The following is an 18,645-nucleotide window of genomic DNA, read 5'->3' on the forward strand; positions in this document are numbered from 1 at the left end:
TCTACCAGAGGTCCCTCAGAAGAAAGGCCTGGTGATCTACTTCTGGAAAAAAAAAAAAAAACCCCAGCAACTGAAGACCCTGTGGAGCACAGTTCTACTCTGACTTACGTGGGGTCACCGTGAGTTGGCGTGGACTCCTGAGCAGCTGATTGTCATATGTAAAACGCCTGGGAGAGGGCCTGCCACACGTAGGTGGCTATCGATGGCAGGGCCCTTCTCTCCCTGTCCTTGTGGTGCAGTGTGGCAGCTGTGTCCCATGCCCAGTGCCATTTCCAGACTCCTACCTGATCTCACTGCCCTTGGCTGTCTCTCTCTTTGATTTAAGATCAGCTATGAAAATCTAAGCCCGCCTTCCCTCCCTCCCTACGTCCCACAGAATGAGAATGGGCTGCTTGAAATGCAGGCCCTGTCTTAAACCCCAGACTTTCCTGAACCAAGTCAGAGACTGTGGCCGCCTGTCACCCTGGGATGAAACTGAAGTCATGATTTGCGTTCTGGTACATAGTAGAGAAACCTGGTTAGGAAACTCCAAAAAAAAAAAAAAATCATTTCTCAGCCATCTCTCTTCCCCTGAACGGCATCCAGAGATCGCTCCCCAAATTGTGTACGGCAGCTCGGTTGGAAAGCAAAAGGACTTGAGGTGCCTAGGTGCTTGCTCTCTGTGTTTGGTGATTGCGGCTGGCTGGCAGGCCACTCCTGGGGTCAGCAGGTTCAGCTCATCCAAGGACATACAAATTCGCTCCCTAAGCCTTCCCAGCTCTTCCATCACTGAATTTAACTTTCCACTGGATAAAATGTATATGGCTATGCTGGGTAGGAAGGCCCCTTGGTGGTACAAATGGTTTGTGCTTCACTGCTAACCGATAGGTTGGCGGTTTGAACCCACCCAGTGGGTTCAAGAAAGGCCTGGTGATCTGCTTCTGCAGAGATTGTCACCAAGAAAACCCTGTGGAGCAGGGTTACTCTGTAACGCATGGGGTCATCTTGGATCAGAATCAAGTTGACTGGATGGCAATGGTTTTGGTTTCTTTGGGGCTCTGTAGACAGCCAAGCCCTGACTCTAGGTAATGGCCCTCTCTGCTGAAGCTATTTCTTTAACTTAGTGTTTGTTTGAGAGAAAAAAGTGAACTGGTTCCCTAGAATAGACTTCCCCAGCGCTGCAGGAGCTCAGAGAGAGTCTATTATGCCCAGTTATCCTGAGGGCCTCCAAGCAGGAGTTAACTTCTCTTTCTTGGAGTCTATTGAAAGTGGGCTGATTCAATGGAAAGTCTGAATCAATGAACTGTGCCTTCAAGCGGGTAAAAGGGAAGAAAAGAACAAACAGCTGATGCTCTCCAGGAGAGGCAAAATGTTTGTCTTTATAAGAAGAAACCTTTCTGACTTTCTTCGCATCACTCCCGCCTCCCGACCACCCAGGCTAAAGTGGTGCTGACTTTGTTCTCCTTGGCTCAGCACACACAGTCCACTGATAACCGCATGGAGAAGGCAGCCGTCTGCAGGTTATCTAACTGGGTCATTTCTCATTTGTGTGCAACGAGGGGCAATTTTGGCCAAATGAGAACCCAGTTATTGCAAATGTTGCCCCCCTTCTTCCCCACCTATTTGTGTCTATTCTTATGCATTGGGGCTGGTATTTTGTAGTTGAAAGAGGAAGAAAGCAACAAAGGTTTCATGGACCTGTTCTCCACCTGCCCCCTCGGCCTGGGTTTGACCTTTAGAGAGGATCTGAAATTGTTAGGATTATTTTCATGTGAGATTCTGGGCACAAGCTGGGATGCTTTAGGATCCAGGTGACAAAGTGTGGCCTCAAGTGAGAAGACACATGCTCCAGCCTCCTCACAGAACTCAGCGCCAGGCTGAGGCCTGGCAGCCTTGGAAAGATTCTTCAAGCAGTTTAATAGGTGAGTCAGAGCAAGAGACAATGCAAGGCAGCCCTGAGTGGTTGTTGGGGTTCCCAGAGTTTACCGAGGGACCCCTAGAGAGGGGCTAGATTCTGCTTGGGCCAGTGAAATGGTGCTCAGGGTCACTGCAGCTGGGACATTAACATACGGGTGACCCTATTTTAGACTTTCAATCTGGGAGGCCATGGGACGCTGGGAGAATCTGTAAGGAAATTGCTGACATCACTCTCTCTGGCCACCTCTCTGCCTCCACCTGAACTTAGTGGCAACTCGGAGGCTGGGGACCACACATAGAGGGCCTGCTAAGGAAGAGCAGGAGACATTTCCTCAAATTACTCCAATGAGGGATTTCTTACTCAAGAAGGCAAGGAGGACAGAGCCCTGTTCTCTGTGAGGTATCAGTGTGTGGGGAGGGGGTAGAAGCTGAGCGGCTGGCACTAGAGCTGGGGGACAGATTAGGAAGGAAGGAAATGAGGAGGGAAGAAGAAATGATTTTGGGTAGTTACTTTGAGCATTAACCTTTGATGCTGAAAAAGATTTCGTTTTCTTTACAGCCTAACAAAATGACATGGACAAATATCTACAGTCCTAAGGAGAAAACAGCAAAGCTAGAAAAGCTACCTCTAGGAAGGATTACCTCTATTCCAGAATTTCAGTAGAGTGGGTGTTAAGACAGGAAGTTGTAGCTTATTGCTGTTAGGTGCTGTCGAATCCGTTCCGACTCAGAGCCACCCTATGTACAAGAGAATGAAACACTTCCTGGTCCTGCACCATCCTCACAACCACTGCTATGTTTGAGCCCATTGTTGCAGCCACTGTGTCAATCCAACTCCTTGAGGGTCCTCTTTTTCGATGCCTCTACTTTACCGAGCATGACGTCCTTCTCCTGGGACTGGTACCTCCTGATAACGTGTCCAAAGTATGTGAGATAAAGTCTCGCCATCTTGCTTCTAGTGAGCATTCTGGCTGTACTTCTCCCAAGACAGATTTGTTTGTTCTTCTGGCAGTTCATGGTGTATTCAACACTTTTCGCCACCACCACAGTTCAAAGGCATAATTTCTTCTTCGATCTTATTCATTGTGCAGCTGTCACATGCATATACGGTGATTGAAAACACCATGGCTTGGGTCAGGCACCCCTCAGTCCTTAAAGTGACATCTTTGCTTTTTAATACCTTAAAAAGGTCTTTTGCAGCAGATTTGCCCAATGCAATGTGTCGTTTGATTTCTTGACTGCTGCTTCCATGGCTGTTGATTGTGGATCCAAGTAAAATGAAATCCTTCACAACTTCAATCTTTTCTCCCTTTATCATGATGTTGCTTATTGGTCCAGTTGTGGGAATTTTTGTTTTCTTTATATTGAGGCGTAATCCATACTGAAGGTTATGGCCTTTGATCTTCATCAGTAAGTGCTTCAAGTCTCTTCACTTTCAGCAAGGAAGGTTGTGTCATCTGCATATTGCAAGTTGCTAGTGAGTCTTCCCCCAATCCTGATGCCCTGTTCTTCTTCATATAGTCTGGCTTCCAAGATTATTTGCTCAGCATACAGATTGAATAAGTATGGTGAAAGGATGCAGCACTGACGCATACCTGTCCTGACTTTAAACCACGCAGTATCCCTTGTTCTGTTCGAACAACTGCTTCTTGGTCTAAGTACAGGTTCTTCATGAGCACAATTAAGTGTTCTGGAATTCCCATTCTTCACAATGTTATCCATAATTTGTTATGATCCACACAGTCGAGTGCCTTTGCATAGTCAATAAAACACAGGTAAATATCTTTCTGGCGTTCTCTGCTTTCAGCCAGGATCCATCTGACATCAGCAATGATATCCCTTGTTCTATGTCCTCTTCTAAATCTGGCTTGAATTTCTGGCAGTTCCCTGTTGATGTATTGCTGCAACCAATTTTGAACGATCATCAGCAAAATTTTACTTGTGTGTGATATTAATGATATTGTTTGATAATTTCTGCATTCTGTTGGATCAGCTTTTTCTGGAATGGGTACAAATATGAACCTCTTCCAGTCGGTTGGCCAGGTAGCTGTCTTCCAGATTCCTTTGCATAGGCACGTGAGCATTTCCAGCGCTGCATCAATTTGTTGAAACATCTCAGTTGGTATTCCATCAGTTCCTGGAGCCTTGTTTTTTGCCAATGCCTTCAGTGCAGCTTGAAGTTGTAGCTTAGTGACCAAAATACTCTAAGTCAAAAAATGGTCTAAAACCAACACCTCCAAGATATCCTAATGTCCATTTAATAGTCACTCTCTAAATGTGGTCAATTTTGACTTGTATGAGCACTTAGGGGGCTGGTTTAAAAGTACAAATCCTTGGGCCCCACTCAAACCTACAGAATCAGCTTCCCTTGGGGAGGAGCCTGGGAATCTACTTCTATGACAACTACCCAGATAATTGCTATGCAGACTGAAATTTAAGAACACTGTCTATACTTGCATTTTTCAATACAATAGCTACTAACCACTTGTAGCTATTTAAATTTCAGTTAATTAAAATTAAACACAATAAAAAATTCAGTTCCTCCGTCAAGTGCTCAATAGCCCCATGTGGCTAGTGGCTACTGTATTGGGCAGTGCAGAACATTTCCATCATTGCAAAGAGTTCTACTAGACAGTGCTGGCTATACTGCAAGGAATATTGTAAATGTGATTTATAAAACTATAAAAATGATGCTAACACACGATATTTAATCAATTTTTCTATAAAAACGCTGTTTGCTCCTAAAGAGGGAGCTTTGCATTGGTTGATATTGATCTGTGAGGATATGACTCTTCCCCTGGGTCACCCCTTCTCCGCTTTTTGGCTCTGTGAGAATGAGGTGGGCATCTTGGTCACCTAGTCCTGCTGTAACAGAAATACCACAAGTGGATGACTTTAACACAGAGAGGTTTATTCTCTCACAGTCCAGTAGGCTAGAAGTCCAAATTCAGGGTGCTGGCTCTGGGTGAAGGTTTTGTTTCTCTGTCGGCTCTGGAGGAAGCTCTTTGTGATGCATCAGTCTTCCTTTAGTCTGGGAGCATCTCAGGGCAGGAACCTCAGGTCCAAAGGACGCGCTCTGCTCTCAGCACTGCTTTCTTGGTGGTTTGAGGTCCTCCCTCTCTGCGGCTTCCCTTTCCTTTTATCTCTTGTAAGATAAAAGGTGGTGCAGGCCACACCCCCGTTAAAACTCCCTTTATGTTGGATTAGGGACATGACCTTAGTAAAGGGGTTACGATCCCACTCTAATCCTCTTTAACATAAAATTACAACCACAAAATGGAAGACAACTCACACAATACTGGAAATCGTGGCCTAACCAAGTTGACACATATTTTTGGGGGACACAATTCAATCCATTACAGTGGGTATAGTTTAATATGGAGCCTTGGTAGTGCACTGGTTAAAGCATTTGGCTGCTAACTCAAAGGTCAGTGGTTTAAACTCATCAGCTGCCCCATGGGAGAAAGATGTGGCAACCTGCTTCCACAAAGATTACAGCCTTGGAAAACACATGCGGCAGTTCTACTCTGTCCGAGGGGGTCGCCATGAGTTGGCATTGACTCGATGGCAATGGGTTTTGTTTCATGGTTTACAGCCTAATACACTAGTCTAATACATCACTAGGTGGGTATAGCCTCACAGCCACTCCTTAGTGTGGAATGGAGACTTCGTGGAAAGCAATAGGCTCCCATTTCTCTGGGCTGGTGCAAGCCCAGGTCAGGTCACATGGATTTTAGCCACACTTGCCTCCTCAGCCAGGCTCCTTTGTGTAGTGTACAACCTCTACAATCTTATGCAGCAGCCTTGAGGAGGGAGTAGTTTTAGTTGTGGTTGCAGATTTCTTTATCCAAAGGATGCTTCAAGTCAGTTCCAACCACGGTGACCCCATGTATGTCAATGTAGAACCGTGCTCCACAGGATTTACAAGACCGGGACCTTTCTGGAAACAGACTGTCAGGCCTGTCTTCTGAGGTAGCTCTGTGTAGGTTTGAACAGCCAACTTATGAGCTAGTAGTTGGTCTCTTAATTGTTTTCACCACCCAGAGACTTATCCAAGCGACACAAGGATACAAAGCGTACAAGAGTTTAGTGCCTCAGGCTGGGTCCCATGCTGGGCCAAAGGGTTGAGTTTGCTTCCCTCACGTTGTCTGCAGCTGAGTTGGGGGGGGGGGGTGGGTATGCTAAAGAGAACATGCCATGCAGTGGTGAAGGGATGGATACCAGGGAGCTTCAGTTGCTTTCATAAGAGGGAATTAACGATTTTGGAGGGAGCTGGGATGTCTTCCTGGATGCCTGACATGATGCAATAGACTGGAAGCCAAGTAAACAATGTGGGCGAAGGCAGTATGGGCGGAGGGACAGCAAGATCAAAGCTAAGAGGAGAAACAGCTTAGTGTCGGGGTGGGGGGGTATGTCCAAGCTGGTGTTGCTGGAGCTTAAGGTGAAAGAACTGGAGATAAGGTGAGAGAGTCAGGCAGCAGCGAGGTCAGGAGCCTCAAAGCTGGGACTCTGACGTCATGAAAAACGTTTTCTCTGCTCAGATTTTCATCTTCAAATGGACCATTGAAAAAAATATATCAGATGCACTGTATTTTTGTGCAAATAACAGATACCTTCTATGTATGTTGGCCTACCATTCCCTCCTCCCATGAGTGGTTGACAAATACACGTAGCAGGTCATATTATTTGCATAAAAATATGGTAATAACATATCTGCACGTCGCATTTTATTTTACCTGATTGCATTTGATCTTCACAACACCCCAGAAAAGCAAGATTGGCATTTCTGTAAAATCTACCAGTTTATGGACGTGGAAAGCAAGGCTCAGCAGAGGTGGCATCCCTTGCCCAAGAGTCACATGATCACAAGTCAAGTGTTTTTTTTTTTTTTTTAATTTAAAAATTATTAGTTTCTAATTCTAAAGGTAATGCATGTTGATATATAGTTCATGGAAGATTTTAAGAAAATATAGAAAAATATGAGGAAATTAAAGCTTACCCATAAATCCACATTTACTATTGCTATGTTATGGCATTAACTTTCAGAGATATATACACTGTTGTTGTTGGTTGCCGTCAAGTTGATTCTGACTCATGGTGACCCCACGTACATATATAATCCATCACCCGTTTGTCAGTTTTTCGTACTGCGGTGGCTTGTGTGTTACTGTGATGCAGAAGATATCCCACCAGAATTTCAAATACCAGCAGGGTCACCCATGATGGATAAGTTTCAGCACAGCTTCCAGACTAAGACTAGGAAGAAAGGCAATCTACTTGTGAAAATTAGCCAGTAAAAACTCTATGGATCACAACAGAATATTGTTTGATATAGTGCTGGAAGTTGAGCCCCCTAGGGTGGAAGGCACTCAAAATACACAGTGGACACAACAATAGAGTCAAGCACACCCATGGTTGTGAAGATGGCACAGGACTGGCCAACATTCCATTCTGTTGTGCATGGGGTCATCATCAGTCAGAGATGACTTGACAGCAGCTAATAATAATGTAATACTATAATATACTATTTATACCACATATGGAAACCCTGGTGGCGTAGTGGTAAGTGCTATGGCTGCTAACCAAGAGGTCAGCAGTTTGAATCCACCAGGCGCTCCTTGGAAACTCTATGGTGCAGTTCTACTCTGTCCTATAGGGTCACTATGAGTCGGAATCAACTTGACAGCAGTGGGTTTGGTTTTTGGTTTTTTATACCACATATATAAAACATATGAAAATATTATACATCCTATACCCATTGCTGTCAAGTCAATTCTGACCGCTAGTGACCTCGTGGGACAGAGTAGAACTGCTCCATAGGGTTTCCAAGGAGCAGCTGGTGGATTTGAACTGCCAGCCTTTTGGTTAACAGCTGAGGTCTTAACCACTGAGCCACCAGGGCTCCATATATCTTATATATAATATATATATATTTTTATTAACTTTTATTGAGCTTCAAGTGAACGTTTACAAATCAAGTCAGACTGTCACATATAAGTTTATATACACCTGACTCCGTACTCCCACTTGCTGTCCCCCTAATGAGTCAGCCCCTCCAGTCTCTCCTTTTGTGACAATTTTGCCAGCTTCCAACTCTCTCTATCCTCCCATCCCCCCTCCAGACAGGAGATGCCAACACAGTCTCAAGTGTCCACCTGATATAATTAGCTCACTCTTCATCAGCTTCTCCCTCCCACCTACTGTCCAGTCCCTTTCATGTCTGATGAGTTGTCTTCGGGAGTGGTTCCTGTCCTGGGCCAACAGAAGGTTTGGGGACCATGACCGCTGGGATTCCTCTAGTCTCAGTCAGACCATTAAGTCTGGTCTTTTTATGAGAATTTGGGGTCTGCATCCCACTGATCTCCTGCTCCCTCAGGGGTTCTCTATTGTGCTCCCTGTCCGGGCAGTCATTGATTGTGGCCAGGCACCAACTAGTTCTTCTGGTCTCAGGATGATGTAAGTCTCTGGTTCATGTGGCCCTTTCTGTCTCTTGGGCTCATAGTTATCGTGTGACCTTGGTGTTCTTCATTCTCCTTTGCTCCAGGTGGGTTGAGACCAATTGATGCATCTTAGATGGCCGCTTGTTAGCATTTAAGACCCCAGACACCACATTTCAAAGTGGGATGCAGAACGTTTTCATAATAGAATTATTTTGCCAATTGACTTTGAAGTCCCCTTAAACCATGGTCCCCAAACCCCCGCCCTTGCTCCGCTGACCTTTGAAGCGTTCAGTTTATCCCAGAAACTTCTTTGCTTTTGGTCCAGTCCAGTTGAGCTGACTTTCCATGTATTGAGTATTGTTCTTCCCTTCACCTAAAGCAGTTCTTATCTACTAATTAATCAGTAAAAAACCCTCTCCCACCCTCCCTCCCTCCCCTCCTCGTAACCACAAAAGTATGTGTTCTTCTCAGTTTATACTATTTCTCAAGATCTTATAATAGTGGTCTTATACAATATTTGTCATTTTGCCTCTGACTAATTTCGCTCAGCATAATGCCTTCCAGGTTCCTCCAAGTTATGAAATGTTTCACAGATTCATCACTGTTCTTTATCGATGCCTTATCTATTTTTATACATTAGGATGATTCGTAAGTTGATTTTGTATCCACATTTTTTCATTCTGTGGTATATCATAAGCAAATTTTCCATGGCCTTAGACAGTTTTGGAAAGTAAGATTTTTAATGGCCTCATGGATAGATTGTACAATAATTTCTTTAATTCCTTGTTTTTGGATATTTAGCTTGCTTCTTTTTTTTTTTTTTTTCCTAATATAAACGTGCTTTAAGGAACATTACTATTACCTTTGGAAAAATTTCTTAAAAAATCAAATTACTATGTCAGAAGGTATGAGCCCTTCTAAAGCTCTTGGCACCCATTGCCAAACTGCTCTTCAGAGAGGCTGGACAATTTGTACTCTTACCAGATGAGTGTGAGAGTGGCCTCTTTTCTGAAATTTTGCCATAGTCTCTGAGTTATAACTCAGTGCAGTGCAAGTATTTTATGTTATTATTATTGTAATGCTTAGGAAGAAGAGGGCAAGGGATATAAGCAAGGATAAGTGCGTGTGTCTATCAGTCTGCTGACTGGGTGAAGATTGACAAGAGTAGCTTGAAGCCAAGAAGTAGGGTTGTGGTTAGCTGCCATCCAGTCAACCTCCACTCCTGGCAATCCCATGTGCAACTTGGACCATTCAGCATCATCAAGCCTCCATGGTAGTGGTTGCACATGAGGTGTATTGGCCCGGAATGATATCAGGATCTCCCGTGCACCAAAGGTGAGAATTCTACCACTAAACCATCACTGCCCCCATGTGGAAGTGGACATTATTGTTGTCGTGTGCTGGCAAGTTGATTTCCAACTCATAGCCACCCTGTAAGACAAAGTAAAACTGCCCCATAGGGTTTCCTAGACAATAATCTTTATGAAAGCAGATGGCCAGATCTTTTCTTCCACTGAGCAGCTGATGGATTTGAACCTCCAACCTTTCGGCTAGCAGCTGAGCACTTAACCATTGCTCCATCAGGGCTCCTTAGAGGTGGGGGTAGAAAGGTAAAAATTAAAGCCACTCAAACTAGTCATGACTTGAACAGGACATACTTGGCATTTGGGAAGAAGACATAGGACACACCGCCACCTTTCCTTTCAGTTACTCCATGGCAAGTCAGACTTTCTGCTTAACATGTTTCCAAAGCCAGAGTTCCTTAGCTCTTGATACTTTAGGTAGGGGGGTTTTAAAGCTTTGGATAAATGTAGGAAACAAAGATTTTTGTCCAGAGCTAAAGAAAAGCTCTTTTTTAACTAATAAGTCCTGTTAAATGAAATCCATGAGAGTATAAATACCATTTACAATTATTTTTAAGTTAGAATTTAGGGTGTGCTCGATTACTGCATTTTACTTGAAATGAAGGAAAAAGTGTGGTTACCAAAGGAAAGAAAAGCAGCTTGTACTCAAATGTGGAGGAGACCTCCCAGGCCTCATTCGTAAGCCACACTGTGGGTGGGGTATGGTTCTGAAAGGCGCCAAAGCAAATGGACTTTGGGTGAACCAAAGGGTCCCTGCAGAGTTGCCAGGAGCACCAGTGGACAAAGGGAGCTCTAGAGAAACCCCAAGGCCTTTTGAGTACAAGAGGTTGAGAGGTGGCACCAGTAAAAGATGGGATGTGAGGGATAACAGTTGGCATATCTTCGGCCACCTCAAGGATACCAGAGGACAGAAAAGGAGGTAATGTTGGAATTGGAAAGTCAGGGACCTTGTCCCGCATCTCTGTCTCCAATGGCCACTTCTTTTTGCTTGCTTTCTCTCATCCAACCTACCTCCAGTTTCCTCTGATTAGCATCTGTTATGGATTGAATCGTATCCACCAAAAATACACATATCAATTTGGCTAGGCCATGATTCCCAGTATTGTATGATTGTCCACCATTTTGTCATCTGATATGATTTCCATATATGTTATAAATCCTATTACTATGTTGTTAATGAGATGGATTAGTGACAGTTATGTTGATGAGATCTACAAGATTAGATTTTGTCTTAAAACAATCTCTTTTGAGACATAAAAAAGAGAAGTGAGCAGAGGGACAGGAGGATCTCATACCACCAAGAAAGTAGTGCCAGGAGCAGAGCGTGTCCTTCAGACCTGGGGTTCCTTTGCAGAAAATCTCCTAGTCAAGGGGAAGATTGATGACAAGGACCTTCCTCCAGATCTGGTAGAGAGAAAACCTTCTCCTGGAGCTGACACCCTGATTTTGGACTTCTAGCCCACTATTCTGTTTGTTGAAACTGTCCACTTGTAGGTATTTCTGTTATTGCAGCACTAGATAACTAAGACAGCCTCTTCCATGTGGCCTAAAACTAGTTGCCTCAACCCCTGAGGCTGGTTGATCTTTCAGCTCTAGGACTTACCATCAAACTTACAACATCCCTGTGTCTCTCATATCAAATTCCTGAAAGAGAGAAACCAATTGGACCAGACCATTCTATGGATGGGCTCTGCCTTTAGGCCAAGTGACCACACCTGTTCTCTCAGTCACAAATAGCGGCTATGGGGGACAGATGGGTCACGTGGCACATAGGGCTGCAGGCTGTGGGTAGAGTAGCCCTGATCAGCATTGTTGCTGTTGGGTGCTGTCGAGTCAATTTCGACTCATAGTAACCCCACATGACAGAGGAGAACTGCTCCTTAGGTTTTCTAGGCTTTTTTTTTTTATCTTTATGGGAGCAGATGGCAAGGTCTTTCTCCCAAGGAACAACTGGGTGTGTTTGAACTACTAACCGGATCTGTTATAGAATGTTTGAAATGGGAAAAGAATTTTGGTTCCTCTTTTAAGATTGCCTCACATTGCCCATGAGACCAAGCCAGAGAAAAGATCAAAATGGAGACAGGGGCCAAAGCTCATTTCAGGCACAGAGTTAAAGTGTACATGAGGTAGAAAGGGCTCTGGGTTTAGAGTCAGAGGACCTGGATTCTAATCCTAACTGACCTATCTGAGAACTGGACCTAGGACCACATATTTCACCTCTCAGAGTTTTGATTCGTCTTCTGTGAAAGGCAGATCCTGCTGTGCTCTCAAAGTGGGACTGAGAATAAATTGATATCATATGCATGCAAGTGAATTTTAAATTATAAATTTTAATGTCAACTGTCGCCCCCTTCTTCTTCCTTAGTGGCTGTGGTTTATCTGGGGTCTCAAGAGTAGCAGAGTAAAATAGGTATAACTTATTCTATATCAAATCAGTTCTCAAAATTCTTAATGACATGGCCTCTTTCCAGTCTTAAAAATTATTGAGGATTCCAAAGAGCTTTTATTTATGTGGGTCATGGTTATTTCTACCTTAAAGTACAACGCTGTCAATGATAGGATAATATACATACGCCCACAAGGAAGATCAGTTAACATGAATATTATTCAAATTTATGCACCAACCACTAATGCCAAAGATGAGGAAATTGAAGATTTTTACCAGCTTCTGCAGTCCGAAATTGATCAGACATGCAATCAAGATGCATTGATAATTACTAGTGATTGAAATGCAAAAGCTGGAAGCCAAGAAGGATCGGCAGTTGGAAAATATGGCCTAGGTAACAGAAATGAAGCCGGAGATCAGATGATAGAACTTTGAAAGACCAACTACTTCTTCACTGCAAATACTTTTTGTCAACAACATAAACTGTCACTGTACATGTGGACCTCACCAGATGGAATACACAGGAATCAAATCCACTACATCTGTGTAAAGAGATGATGGAGAAGCTCAATACCATCAGTCAGAACAAAGCTGGAGCACACTGTAGAACAGACCATTAATTGCTCATATGCAAGCTCAAGTTGAAACTGAAGAAAATTAGAGCAAGTCCATGAAAGCCTAAATATGACTTTGAGTCTACCCTACCTGAATTTAGAGAATAGACTTGACGCATTGAACAATAATGACGAAGACCAGGCAAGCTGTGGAATGACATCAATCAAGGACATCGTATATGAAGATAGCAAGAGGTCATTAAAAAGACAAGAGAGAAAGAAAAGACCAAAATTGATGTCAGAAGAGACTCAAACTTGCTCTTGAATGTAGAACAGCTAAAGCCAAAGGAAGAAATGATAAAGTAAAAGAGCTGAACAGATTTCAAAGGGCGGCTTGAGAAGACAAAGTAAAATACTATAATGAAATGTGCGAAGAGCTGAAGTTAGAAAAGCAAAAGGGAAGAACACGCTTGGCATTTCACAAGCTGAAAGAGCTGAAGAAAAAAAATTCAAGCCTCGAGCTGCAGTTTTGAAGGATTCTACGGGGAAAATATTAAACAACACAGGAAGCATCAAAAGAAGATGGAAGGAATACACAGAGTCACTGTATCAAAAAGAACTGGCCAGTGTTCAACCATTTCAGGAGGTAGTGTGTGATCAAGAACCGATGGTACTGAAGGAAGAAATCCAAGCTGCACTGAAGGCATTGGCGAAAAACAAGGCTCCAGGAATTGACGGAAAACCAATTGAGGCATTTCCACAAACGAATGTAGCACTGGACACGTTCACTTGTCTACCCTAAGAAATTTGGAAGACAGCTACCTGGCCAACCAACTGGAAGAGATCTGTATTTGTGCCTATTCCAAAGGAAGGTGATCCAACAGAGTGTGGAAATTATCCAATAATATCATTAATATCACACACAGTAAAAGTTTGCTGAAGATATTTCAAAAAAGTTTGCAGCAGTACATTGACAGCGAACTACTGGAAATACAAGCGGGATTCAGAAGAGGACATGAAACGAGGGATATCATTGCTGATGTCAATGAATCTTGGCTGAAAGTAGAGAACACCAGAAAGATGTTTGCTATGTTTTATTGGCTATGCAAATACATTTGACTGTGTGGGTCATAAGAAATTATGGGTAACATTTTGAACAATGGGAATTACAGAAAACTTAATTGTATTCATGTGGAACTGGTACATAGACCAACGTGTAGATGTTCGAATAGAATAGGGGGGATACTGCATGGTTTAAAATCAGTAAAGTTGTGTGTCAGAGTTGTATCCTTTCACCATACTTATTCATCTGCATGCTGAGCAAATAATCTGAGAAGCTGGATTATGTGAAGAAGAAAGAGGCACCAGAATTAGAGGAAGACTCATTAACAACCTTCGACATGCAGATGACACAACCTTGCTTGCCGAGAGCGAAGAGGACTTGAAGCACTTACTGATGAAGATCAAAGACCACTGCCTTCAGTATGGATTACACCTCAATATAAAGAGAACAAAAATCCTCACAACTGGACCAATGAGCAACATCATGATAAATGGAGAAAAAAAATATTGAGAAAAGTGACATCGTTTTACATTTTGGCAAATCTCTTTAATGTGTGGCTTAATACATTCAATCTGTTGCAATATGTTGTTTTGCCTAAGTATATGAAGAAAATCTGACCTCTATACATGTATAGTTGGAAAAGAGAGAAGTATGCTAATAGTCTTTTCAAATAATTGTGGATATTCTCCTTTGATACCACACCAACTCAACTAGCTGTAGTTACTTGAAGATTAGTTACAATGTGGAATCTAAAACCATATCTATGAACTTTGCATACTCCATTACATTAAAACCCATTGGTTTCTCTAGCAATTTGAATGGATCTGTTACTCATGCTTGATTTTAGAACACCACACACTGGCCATTTGGAAAATATTCGTTCACTGAGTTATGCAGATCTTCCAAGTGTTGACACATTTCACTATACAATTTAAAAAAAAAAAAAAAAAAGCTAGTTGTTAATATCACCAGCGGTCTTATCAAAAAAGTCTTCAAATATCAGGAAGCTGCGAAGCTCACAGTGGTGTATGCGAACTTTTCCAAAATTCTAATTTTTGCTTGAAAGCTCAAAATTTATCATTGGCATCAAATACTGTCAGTTGTTTTCTTTGACACGACAGGCTCACTTTGTTCATCTTGAAGAAAAATTTTGCCAACTATCCAAGTGTGAACAACCATATTGTGTCTATCAGCGATTCTTTGAAGTAAGAATGGTATTTCACTAAAAAAAAAAAAGACTCGTTCTGCTGGTGACTGAAACCCTCACGCAAGTGCTTTTCTTTAAAACAATCATCATGTTTCAGTCACCAGCAGAACTGCTTATGTGTACTTCCTGATGTGTCACACAGAATGATAAAATGCATGTACTCAAGGGTCAGGAAACTCTAGTGGCATGGTTAAGAGCAACGGCTGCTAACCAAAAGGTCAGCAGTTCGAATCTACCAGGTGCTCCTTGGAAACCCTATGGGGCAGTTCTACCCTGTCTTTAGGGTCGCTATGAGTTGGATTTGACCCAGTGGCAACGGGTTTTTTGTTTTTAACTCAAGGGTCAAAATTACTAAAATTAATCATTTATATGGCTTCATCATCAAGAATTTTCTTAAGTGAAGCTGGCATTTTTTTTTTTTTTTTACTGTGAATGAGTGGTAGCAAAGAGCGCGGTGACTACTAGTACAGCGTGGTGTCTTGAATCATGTTAAGGGGTCAGCAACACCACTGGCGCAAACGTCAACACAGTGAAAAAGGTAAATAACGTCTTAGTATTAAAATAGTTTTGACCTCAAGAACCTCCTGAAATGGTCTCTGAGGCTCTCATGGGTCCATACTCTACTTTGAGAACCACTGTTCTAGGGCATTTGGATTGAAACGAATGATATATTTCTTTCTTTCTTTTTTAAATAAAACCATATCTGGCTAGGAAGTCCACTATGTTTAATTTTCTGGGATTCTTTCCCTCTCCCTTGGTTGGATCTGTTACTCATGCTTGATTTTAGAACACCACACACTGGATCAGACAATAACCCTGGCACAGAAAATAGGGGCAGGCCTTGGTCTCTCATGGCGATTGATGCTGACATTCCTCCTTGCCTATGTCCTTCTGGTCTGCCCAGAGGCAGACAGCTCTGCTGGCAGCTCTACCACCCCAGATCAGCTGTGGGATCTTCCCTGGGCCTTCCAGGCTCTGGCATTTGGTACCCCCTCCTCAAAGACTCCTGGTATAAGATCCTGCCTCCCCACATGCATTTGTCTTGGCTCAAGTCCTTAGCGCTCCGGAACCTGCAACTCCTCTTCTCTTTCTAGTTTCTGTGTCTCCAGCCACCCCATGGATAAGGCTTTTCCCTCTTTCATCTCTGAAGTCTTCAAAATCCTTCTGCAACATTCTGACTTAATTCCTTCAATGGATCTAAATCAGAAGTTTGTGGCCCACAGACTGCATTTAAGGCTGTGCTTGAGTTTGAGGACTACTTCTTTTAAAATTTAGATTAATTACCAATATTTTAAAATCAGAATATTTACAGAAAATGCTGGTATCTGTCTTCTCTTGATACATTAGGTGATCTGGAAACTTTAGGCCTGCATTTTTCTACATTGTAACAATTGGATGAAGGTGTGAAGGAGTGGTCTCTTTTAGACCAACCATGCGTGCAAGACTCCCTGGTATAGTACACCAGCCTCCTTTGCTCATTTACTTGCCTACCTGGCTTCATTACGATTTGAGCTTATTCCGGTCCAGTCCTTTGGTGAGCAAAGGCTTTTCAACGGTTATCTTTCCCTACCTAGAAAACCGTACATGGGAAGACAGTGACGTCTTCCTGACGAAATTTTACAAAAGAATTGCTGTATTGTCTCAAGACCAGTTCAAAAGTAGATCTTCTCTAGTTGAAGTGTGTAGTGCCTCGGAGTATTCCATGTTCAGTGACTCTTCAGCTACCTTCGTGGAATCCCTGGGATTCCATGGAGCACAGTTTAACAACCACAGGTCTAGCTCATACAAAGTTCATAAGAGGAAACATAGGGAATCCTTGATTGACCCGAGCCAAAGGTAAAGGGGTTAGGTAGCTGACAAAGCACTGTTGAGGAAGACCACAGCTTGAGGAATGCAGAACACGATGGATTTGAAATAACTGCTGACTCAAAGCTTCACCTGACAGTTGGGTTCCTGGGCTAGATCACCCCACCCTGCCTGAGCATCTCTGGTTTTATGTCACCTCAACCACAATTGCCACTCACAGTGTAGGTTGTTCTTATTATTCATGTAGGACTGGGGGACATTGGGGGCAGCTCCTCTCTGTGTGAAAGCAGGCCCTGCTGGGTGGCTGTGTACTGTGTTCACTTTTTTGAAAAAACACAAGGCATTTCTGGCCACCAGCCCCTGCCATGGTATGGGCCTGGGTTAGGGCCAGAGCTCAGGCTTGACTTAAGCCATCCAGATGAAGCAGCTTAGGGAAATTTGGAGGCGGGGGGGGGGGGGCGGGGGGGGGGCTAAAACTCAGCATCACTGTTCCTTTTCTTTTGTATGTAAAGATCAATCTCATGTCTAATTCATTTGAAAATTCTCCACTTCTCCGTGTGTGTTTTTGGTAAAAATAGAAGTCTCTAAGGATTGCAGGCTCCTGCTGAATTTTATGAGCAACTTTTCAAAGCCTGGTAACCTGCCTTCTAATCTTTCCTCGGGTGAATTAAGCACCAGTGGGAGGCTTGCTTTCCAGGTGACTGATTTGAATAAAACACTTTCAGGTTGGGGGTGGGAGGCTTTTAAGATTATTTTATCAATTTGCAAACCACAGAAAAACACAACCAAGAGAATGGACAACTCGGTAGGACATTGTCCTCATGACCCCCTGCTCTCATTGCTGCTATCATTTCCTTCCTTCCTCCCTTCCTTCCTTCCTTCTTTTTTCCCTTTCTCCCTCCCTCCTTCCCTTTGTTCCTTCCTCCCTTCTTCCCTTCCTTTTCCCCTCACTGCTCATTTTCTGGTCCTAGCCATCACCATCTCTGAAACAGATTCCCAGCTCACCTCCCTGTCTGCAGTCTTGTTCTCTTCCAAGCCATTCTCTATACAGCAGCCAGGGAGTGCTTTCTAAAGGACAAATACAATTGTATTTCCTCCCTGTTTAAAACCTCTAGTGCTTTGTCTTAGTCATCTAGTGCTGCCATAACAGAAATACCACATGTGGATGGCTTTAACAAAGAGAAATTAATTTTCTCACAATCTAGTAGGTTACAAGTCCAAATACAGTGGCAACTCCACCCTTAGAAACACCAGAGGCCATGGCTCCACCCTTTGAAACCCCTGAGGTCATGGCCATGCCTTTCCAGACTGAGGCAGCTCTGCTTCTTGTGTTTCTTGTCTCTTCAGCTTCTGATTTCTGGTTTCTTGGCTCCTCTGGCCTCACATCTGCATCTGCCCTGCTGGGGCAAGTGTTCTAAAGCTCAATAGCTCCACCGATAAGTGCCCGGAGGTACCCCGCTCCGCCAGGAAGCCTCCTGAGCACAGATGTTCAAGCTTTCTCACTCCGTGGGTCGGCCCCAGTGCCGTCTCACGCTGGTCTCCTGGTTCTGCTGTTTCTGGTACTCTGCTGTTGCAGGCTTTCTGCTGCACTGGTCCTCTGCCACTGTCACAACTCTATCCATTCAGTTTCAAAACCGCTTCCATGTTTTAGGTATCTGTTAGAGCAACACCCCACTCAGTACCAAATTCTTTCTCAGTCATCTAGTGCTTCCATAACAAAAATACCACAAGTGGATGACTTTAACAAAGAGAAATTTATTTTCTCACAGTCTAGATGGCACTGGGTTTTTTTTTAGTAGGTTACAAGTCCAAATTCAAGGCATTGGCACTAGGGGAATGCTTTCTCTGTCAGCTCTGGAGAAAGGTCCTTGTCTTCAATCTTCCCCTGGTCGAGGAGCTTCTCAGGCACAGGGACCCCTTGTCCAAAGG

The sequence above is a fragment of the Elephas maximus genome, chromosome 3 (genome assembly GCF_024166365.1).
Source record: "Elephas maximus indicus isolate mEleMax1 chromosome 3, mEleMax1 primary haplotype, whole genome shotgun sequence".
Lineage (NCBI taxonomy): Eukaryota > Metazoa > Chordata > Mammalia > Proboscidea > Elephantidae > Elephas > Elephas maximus.